A 10,125-nucleotide genomic window follows, 5' to 3' on the forward strand; every position below is an offset into this window, starting at 1 on the left:
TGCGATCTTTAATACGGATCGATGCTTCGGGATGTTTATAGCTGGTCGGCCTGCTCGATCTATAACGGAGCTGCCTGCCGTGGATGTTTATAGCCCGTGGTGCGCCTCGATCTTTAGAGCCGGAGCCTGCTTGGCGCGGATGTTTATATAGCGCGGTGGCCGCGGGCCTCTCGATCTTTAACGACGGCCTGCGGCTTTAAGGCCAACTCCTTGCCGGTCGGCGACCTTGGCCTTCCTTCAGAGAATACCGATGTGCTTTCCTCCTTCTTTCTGCACGCATGACAAGTCGTGGCCCGAAGTATATAAATTTGTATTTAGCGCACCTTCGCCCGACTTGGAGAACGACGCTAGCCGAACGGCTCAGATCTGCTTCATCGAGCACTTTGGCTCGGCTAATTTCCCTCCGTCCGGACGGTGCGGGCCTTCGATACTCACGCGCTTGGTTCGACCCTTTTACTCCGGCCGACGGCGAGGGGCCTTCTTTCCTTGATGACGATGCCTTATATTCGTTCTTTTGACTTTTCATCTCTGCATTTCAAGTATTCAACGAAAGACGACACAGGATGATTTACATAGGCACACCTTTCACCCTGCCCGGTAAGGCTGGAGGTGGTTTGCGCTCCATGGCCTATCTAGCCGACCGTCCCCGTCTTCCAAATAATACGCGCCCGAGCGGAGCTTCTCGGTGATTTTGAAGGGACACCACTACGAGCTTCAAGCTTGCCACGCCGCCACCGGCTTGACTTTCTTCGCGACAAGGTCGCCGACACGAATGATCGGACGGCGGTTGTAGTTTTGCTTCATTCGTTGACCGGTACGCCAATCGCCGAACGGATGCTTTGGCACGCTCTTCGTCAACCATATCGACTCCATATTCCTCCGCTGGCGTTGACTTCATCATAACATCGGACCGACGGACTCTCGCCCGACTTCAATCGAATGACCACTTCACGCGTACACCGGATGAAAAGGTGTAACGCTGTTCCTTCTTTAGGAGTCGTCCGGATGGCCCATAAAACACCGGCACTTCATCCGCCAACTTCCTCCCATGGTCGTGGCGCGCGCGGAGAATTTCCCTGGTTACTTCGGCTGGCTTGACCGTTGCTTTGGGGTAAGCCACGGACGTGAAGTGTTGCTCGATGCCGTAGCTTTTGCACCAATCTTCCACCTTCCTCTGAATTGCCGCCCATTGCCGAAACCAATCGCAGGGATACCGAACCTACGATGATGTGTTGCCATATAAATTTTTGACCATCTGTTCGGTGATCCTGGTGGCCTCCACCCATTTGGAGAAATAATCGACCGCCACCAGTAAAAATTTCCTTTGCCCGGTCGCCATTGGAAATGGACCCACAATATCCATTCCCATTGATCGAACGGACATGAAACGGTTGATGCTTTCATCTCATCTGCCGGTCGGTGAGAGAAATTGTGATACTTCGGCATGAAAGGCACGTAGATACTGTCCGGGAGTCCATTTGTAAGGTCGGCCAAAAGTATCCAGCTAGCAAAATCTTCTTGGCTAGTGATCGTCCGCCCGGATGTCCTCCGCACGATCCTTGATGTACCTCCTCGAGGATGTAAGCCGAATCTTCCGAGCTCACACATTTCAACAATGGGAGAGAAAGCCTTCTTGTAGAGCTGATCGTCGATAAGGGTGAACCGACCGGCCCTCCTCCTGAGCAGCTGGGCTTCCTCCCGATCGGCCGGTGTGACTCCTGAGCGAAGGAACTCTATAATGGGTGTCCTCCAGTCGCTGGGAAACGTAAGGCTTTCCATCCGGTCGACGTGCGCTACCAGCAATACTTTCTCAATAGGTTGCTGAATGGTGACTGGCACTATAGAACTTGCTAGCTTGGCCAAGTCATCTGTTGCATGGTTCTCCGTTCGGGCAATTTTTTGAATAAGGACCTCTCGGAAAGTGGCTCCGAGTTTTTCAAAGGCTTCAGCGTAGAGCTTAAGCCGAGCGTTGTTAATTTCAAAGGTACCGAAAGTTCTGTTGAGCTGCAACCGTGAATCATAGAGAGTCACCCCAGGCACCCACATGTTCGCCGCTGTAATCCCTATGAGGGCCTCATATTACTTTGTTGGTAGCTTTGTAATCCAGATGGACGGATAGGTGCGTCTTCTCTTCTTGAGGTGAGAGCAACAATATTCCAATCCCACTTCCGAGCCGAGTGGAGGACCCATCCACATATATTCTCCACATAGCTTCGGCTCGGCCTTTGCACTGGGCCACAAAATCGACCAAGGTTGGGCTTTGATCGCCGAGGCGGCCGACATTGGATGTCAAATTCACTTAATCTGTTGTCCACTTGATGAGCCGTCCGGACGCTTGGATTTAACAAGATTACTCTTCCAAGTGGACTGCTCGTCCGACAATGATGGTGTGAGCCAAGAAATACGGTCGAAGGTGCCGAGCGGCTAGAACCAAAGCAAAGGCCAACTTCTCGAGCCCGGTGTACCGAGATTCAGCATCTTTTAAAATGTGACTTAGAAAATACATCGGCTGCTCTTCGCCGCTTGCCCTCACAAATGCTGAGCCCACAGCATACTCAGTTGACGACAAATAAATATAAAGTGACTCACCCCGATCGACAGCTAAGCAGAGAATTAAGATATGTCTTCAATTCTCACAGCCGATCGCATTCTTCATCCACTGGAACTTAGTAGCCTTGCAGAATCTTGAAGAATGGAAGGCTCTCGGTGGTTTTGGAGATGAATCTGGACAAAGCGGTTATCCGACCGGTCAACCTTTACTTCTCTTGTATTTCTTGGGGCGGCATGTCTTGCTGGCCTTCATCTCTTGTGGGATTTGCTTGATTCCCGCTCGGTCACTATGTACCCCAAGAACGCCCTCCTTTAGCTCCGAGGCACTTGGGGATTTAGCTTGATTCCATATTTGCAGCTTCGGAAGGTTTCTTCCATATCCTTGAAAAGATCGGTAGCTCGGGTGGATTTAATAAGAATGTCGACACATAGACTTCCATCGCCTGATTTGCTCCTGAACACCTTGTTCATCAAGCGTTGATAGGTGGCCCGAGATTCTTTAATCCGAGCGGCATCACATTGTAGCAATACGGTACGTGGCATCCTAAAGCTAACCTTTTCTTGATCTTCGCGTGCCAGCGGTACCTGATGATAGCCTTGGTATGCGTCGAGCATGCAAATCAATTCACAACCGGCCGTAGAGTCCACCATGATCTATCCGGGGCAAGGGATAAAAATCCTTGGGGCATGCTTTGTTTAAGTCCCGAAAGTCGATGCAGACCACTTGCCGCCCGGCTTGGAGACCAATACCACGTTGGCTGATGAACGCAGACCTGTATGTGGCACCTCGGAGTTTTTCTACTTCCATCGGATGATGGTATTGCTCTTGAAGTCCCTTTTCTCTCCTTCCATCGCCTAGCGTCCGTCGGACATGCAACTCATCTCGCTGGCTCAGGGCGAAATTCGGCAACTCATGTGTCGACTAGCGAAAACATCATGATTTCGTTGGAGGCATTGGATCAGCTCCTCCTTCGCTCCTCCTCCGGATCGAGGCGATAAAAGTCGTGGCCTCCGATCGGGTCGGATGGATCTGAACTTCCTCCTTTTCATCGTAAATTAAAGCAGGAGGTTTCTCGGTTATGGCGTGTACCTCAATTCGGGGCGGACCATCTCTATATAGCACCGCCAAGCTGCTAGCTGATCTCCACGCATTTCTCCTACTTTGTCCTCCACGGGAACTTTATCTTCCGGTGGAAAGTTGAGACAACCGCTCGGAATTCCCGAGTGCCGGTCGTCCCAAAATAACGTTGTAGGATGAGGAGAGTCGACCACCACGAAGTTTATTGTCCTAGTTCTCTGAGCGGCTCCTCTCCGAGGTAGCGTAGGATCCCGTTGAACTTCTTGCGTTGCCGTAAACCCGTGAGGCGGGTCGTCACACGAGTACTTGACGATCAATTTGCAACGATCGAACGCCTTCTTGAATATGATGTTGACCGAGCTCCTGTGTCAACAAATATGCGGTGAATAGTATAATTTACTATTACCGCTTTAATGAGCAGCGTCGTCGTGGGACACTTCTACTCCTTCCAAGTCTCCGGACCGAAAGTGATTTCCGGTCCACTTGCCGCCTGCTCCTTACATGACACCGCGTGGATCCCTGAGAGCCCGCCTTACGCTCGGTTGGAGTCTCCTCCGGACGGCCCTCCAACAATAACGTTGATCTCGCCCGGAAGTATTCCTGTTTTCCTCTTCCCGAGTGGATGGTCGCGATCCCGTTCTCTGGGGCCCCGCGATTCTCCTGTCTTGGAGATGCATGTCGATCGAGTGTCCATGATGTCGCCTTCGGGCGGGGCGGTCGGCTTCATGGGTCCTTTGTCTCCTGTCGATGGGAGGAGACCGCTGTCGTCGGCTTTCCGGAACAGGATTGACCACGAAGGAAGACTTGACAATCCCCTTGTGTTGTGCGGTATCCGCGGTGGAAGGTGCAACATAGGGGTCCACCTCTTCTTTGGCTTGGAGCCGGCCACCACTTCAGACGCGGCGATCCGGGCGTGGGGAATCGAATTGCGCCTCTCGGTCCCCTAGAGGCCGAGCGGCGGCTTTGTCGCTTCGGCATGAATAAGTGCCCGTTGGTTAGGAGTTTCCTTTTCTTATGCTTCTTCCACGTTTATGTATTCATTGGCCGGGCAAGATATGATCATAATCTTGGGCGGCTTTCGGATGAGCGACCGGAAGAAGTCCCCGTCCACAAGGCCTTGCGTGAAGGCATTCATCATCGTTTCCGATGTGGCTGTTGGGATATCCATCGCCACTTGGTTGAATCACTGGATGTAGGCTCAGCGATTCTCTCGACTCTTGCTTGATGGCAAACAAGCCGACACTTGTCTTCCGATAACTGCTGGCGAAGTGGTGGAGGAAGGCCGCGCGAAGTCCTTGAAGCTAGTGATGGCTCCGTCAGCAACCTCGAAACCACCTTTGGGCCGATCCGAGAGAGTTGTAAGGAAGAGGCACTTTACTCCATCTGATATTGATGGAGTGTAGTTTATCAAACTTACCGGATGATCATCCGGGTCCGTTGTTCCATTGTACTCGCCGATCGTCGGAGCCACGTAGTGCTTGGGCAGAGGGTCTTGCAGAATAGCCTCCGAAAATTGGCGATTGATCCGCTCGGGAGGAGTCGCCGGAGCTTTCCCTTTCCTGCCATCCCGCCTTGGCATTTCATCCGAAGAAGATCCTCTATCTCTTCGGCCGGTGGTATGGCTTGGGTGCGAAATAAGGCCGGTGGAATGCGCGGTGGCGGAGGTGCTCCCGGCCACACCGGCGATGTTGCTTGTTGCTCCGCTCGGGCGGCGGTTCTGCTTCCACAAGTTTGGCCCTCATCTCGGAGGCGTGCCGAGTTCTCGCTGAAAGCGCCACTGTGTTGTCGCCCACCCTAGTCCATTGTTCCGTTGAATGCTGAGGCGTTCCCCTCAGACGGCGCCAATTTGATCCTGTCGAACCAAGAGTCAACGAACGCTGGGATGCGGCGCTCCTGCTGGATCTCGAGTGCTCCGGTGAACCTGCAACAAAACCGAGCCGGGAGGGGTGTCCCGGGCCCTCCGACGCTCAAGTCAGGTAAGCTACGATGAACAAAGTGGCTTCCAAAATCTCAGAATACGTACCTCTCCGGCGAAACCTGAGGTTCTTTATATAGAGCTCTGAAGGGTCTGGGCACACATACCTAGGTGCATAAGTGTCTTCTGTCTTTTCCTAGGTATGCGGCTGTCAGAAAGCTTACCTGTCCTTTCCTAGGTATGTGGCTGTCAGAAAACTTACCTGACCCATATCGCCACAGTCAAAGCATGCCCTCGATGGGACAACAGAATCCCCTGTCACGAGATTTGGAGCATGACACACACGTGAAACCTACCGGTTGTCAGAGGAGAAATCCTCGGGTCTTTTTCCTTGCTCCAAAACTTGTCGTCCGAGCGGACATCTCCCTAAACATCCGACCGGACATACGCAATGGTTTACTTGTGCTTGGTGGAGGCGAATAAACAGGGGCGCTTTATGACTGTGACCGGTCAAAAGGTTAGCTCGGTCCGTGACCTTTTTAACTGAGCGTCGGAACCCCGATTTGACAGGGTCTTCCAACTATAAGTGCGAGCCGGCCGGACCCTTCCGGGTATTCGATTCCATCGGGCGGCCGGCAGTCCGGTCGGGCCGGCCGTCTACGGTCGTCCGTCCGGTCGGACCACACTCTCCTCGGATGAGCGGCTGCTCCGGTGACTTTAACTTGGCGTTGACTTTGCCTGAAGGGGGGGCCCGCTCTTACTACCGGATCAGTTAGTTTGAGGAATCTTTAACTATCCGTGTGCACCTTTTTTTGAAATGGACGTCATCAATGAGGTGGTTGAAGGAATATGCGATCATAATATATCGGTTAAGGGGAAACATAATCGCCTTCGAGGAAGGTTCCCTAATCCTGTATCATCTCAGAAAATATTCTTTGACAAACAGTTACTATTCTCTAATAAGTTATTATAATTCTCTGACAATATTGTCCTTGAGCATATCTCGGTCGGACGTTGACCCGCTCTAGCGAATAATAAATAATACCTTGAGTTTTATAAGGCTGGCTTGCACTTGGCAATGCTTTGATATACATGTGTGGTAATGCTGGAGATCTGAGTGAAACACCGCCCTGTCCTTAGGGTCGCTCGAATATATGATGGGAGTCTGGAGATTTTAGTGAGATACCACCCTGTCCTTTAGAGTGCTCGAATATATGCGAAGTTTGGAGATCTGAGTGAAACACTATCCTATCCTTAGGGCCGCTCGAATATATGCTAGGAGTCTAGAGATCTAAGTGAAATATCACCCTGTTCTTAGGGTCACTCGAATATTTGTTGGGAATCTGGAGATCTGAGTGAACCTATAGAAACAAATCTCTCAGGTCAGGGTGGTTCTATGACCGTTCGGCCGTATACTTGGGTGCGTTCTTCTGGAGTATGAGGAATTGAACTCCAAGGAGCCAACTGACCTCTTGGTCGGGCATCCCTATGACTGGAGGCTGGTTCCTGATTACTGAGGTAATATATCGAGCTATTTAAATTCAGTTGAGTTTCTGAAAGTTACCTAGCTTGCTTTGCATGGCTAAGGGTACTGAGGCTTGTAATTGATCATCCCTTTAACCCGACCGACCATACATAGGAGGGCAGGAAATTGAACAGGAAGGCCCACATATTTGTGTGACCATATATGCAGTTGTACCCCAAATGAAAGGTTGGATGGCTAAGACCCGACCAAGTATTTCCCCGACCGTCCTTTAGGTCGGCTAGGACATGAATAGTTAGAGGTCGGATGAAGTGTTATAATGCCTCTATCCCTTATGCACGACCAGCCTTTAGATTAATTGCCCCTGAATTAAGGTACCTAAGTACTACGCTAGAGGATAGGGCCCTTTTAAGAGTGACCTTTTGACTGCCACATCTCCTTGACTTGAACCGCTACCTCAACTTGACTTTGACCTTCCACGCCAGCTTGGGATCCACTTTTAACACCACATATCAATAACAATGTTATCCCATTAGATAGAGTGTTATATAGATCTTTTTCTATTTAATTTTTTTCTTATATCATCATGTATATTATTTTATCTTATATTATTATTAATCAAGTTTTTTTTAATCTTAAAAAAAACTTTTTTCTCATTTGATGGACATATTTATCATAGTTTTACTTCAAAGCATTTATTAGTGTCTAAATAAATATTTGCATTATCTTAAACATATTTTCTGAGTTTTTTCTCCATGCAACTCTGACTTTCTTTCTAATATTTTTATTTCTTATCATATTCATTCTTGTACGCCCGCATATCCACCTTAACATTCTTATCTCTACAAGCCTCATCTTCTACTCATGTACTCGAGATATTGCTTAATATTTAGCTCCATATAATAGATCAGGTCAAATCGCCATTTTGTACAACTTTTCTTTAACTCTTAGGGTACATTTGGTTGGAGGTTATAGTTGATAACCTTGGTTATCCATCCAAGATTATCAACAAAAATATTGTTTAGTTTAAGTGATGAATGATTCTCGAGTAATCTTTCATGCCCGACACCATCAACAACCGTCAATAATTCGGTAATTCAATTCGGAATGCGATTTTTGAGGTTTTTCTCGATTCTAGGATTATGAGAATACAACCGAATCAGTCACCATGTTCCTTCGTGCGAAAGACTCGCCAAGGGCTAGAGGTGGTATGTGGCACACTAGTCCCATGAATAGGAAGCCCGTTAAGTGGTGCTAGCCAGACAAGTCATTCCAGTGAAAGCCTCATGCACAACACCTATTGCATGTTGAACATCGCTCACCGAACACCGCTCGCGCAGGGGCCGGAGGTGTCAGGCATCTCACAGAAAGGCTCTGCGGGAGGTGTTAGACTGGCGGTGTGCGTGAGGACGATGGAGTGCTTTTAAAAAAATAGGATTTTTATTAAAATTTAGATTAATTGAATCAATTAACTTTTAGATATAGTTCAGATAAACTAAATAGATTTAATCTAAAGTCCATCAAAATTATCCCTAAAAAATAAAAAAATTAAAATATTATCTAAATTTATTTATTTATATATATCACCATTAATAATAATATTATTATTATTATATGTATTTTATTTTATAATTGATATAATTCTATGTACTCTATGTTATACACTAAAACCCTCAAACATACTACTTAAAATTAAACCAAATAACATTACATTATGTTATATTCATTATAATGATTACATGGTAATTACATAATTAAGATTATACATAATAATCTTGAATTGAACGTACCTTTAGAAGTATTTTATGATTATAAACATCACATGACGATTTTCTCAATTTCAATCATCTCACTTCTATTTTATATAACATATTTCTCAATTCCTTTATTCTTTTATAAAAATAATCCTAAAAATTTAAAACTCTTAGTAACTAAGACAATTTATATCTCCTATATTAACAATTATTTTATTATATTTAATATTACTAAACTTAAATTACTCTACTAACAACTTTTAACATTTTTTTTTTCAAAATTTAAATTTAGTAATTGTTCATTCACATATTTCATGTGTAAATAATATGCACTGGTATTATACTTTAGATGTATTAAGTGCTTTCGTGCCGTTATCTTAATAATGTTCAATGAATGAAAATTGACCCTAATAATTAGAAAAAATTGAACCAGGTTGACCAGATTCAACTGTCAATGTTTTTTTTTTTATTTTGTAAAATTACAAATATCCCAACACGTTTGCTTTGACGTGTCGACTTGTAACTTGACTGGCTCGTCGACCGCAGGACTTATCCGCAGCCCTGTCTCTCAACGAATAGAATATTTAATGCCACGGGTAAAAATAATAAACGACCGTTCATTATTTTTATTATCTTTAAAATAACACTATTTTTAAAATTTACAAGATTTCTTATCATATTTTTATTTTACAAATATGTTTATTCTAGTTTTATTACGAACATAGTGTTATAATATGAATTCATAAAATTGTTCTAATTTAATAAAAATTATAATAAATAAAATATTATTATATTAAAATATCTATTATCAATTTAAATTATTTAAATTTATTAAAACTATTTTAATTAATTAGTTAAAATAATTTTAAGTAAATTGAGAAAGAGTATTTTAATAAAAAAAATATTCTATCTATTATGATTTTAATTAAAATTAAGTTACAATAATTTTATTTTATATTATATTTTTATGATTATAGATATTATAATAATATTAAAAATATATTTTTTAAATGAAATATTTTAATAATAAAAATAAAGAACATTTTATGTCTGCCTAAAATGTTATGGTGGCGACGTTCACCATATTGGGCTCCAAAGTGTGGAACGATGATGTTAGGTCTAATTGACTTGCTGGACTGAACGGGAACAACCTTATTGAAGAAAAAAAAAAAAATCTCCATGGCGGCTTGAGACAAGGACCACATAATACAACAGTGCGCAAAAGAAAGCCCTCGATATGAATTTTTCTTCTTGAATGGTTAATTATTCTTATAGCTTATGAAAATTTTCAGTAAAACTGAATCGATCATCTAGAATTAATATCTAATGTCAATTTAAAAATAAT

Source organism: Zingiber officinale, chromosome 11A, assembly GCF_018446385.1.
Source record: "Zingiber officinale cultivar Zhangliang chromosome 11A, Zo_v1.1, whole genome shotgun sequence".
In the NCBI taxonomy this organism is placed as follows: domain Eukaryota; kingdom Viridiplantae; phylum Streptophyta; class Magnoliopsida; order Zingiberales; family Zingiberaceae; genus Zingiber; species Zingiber officinale.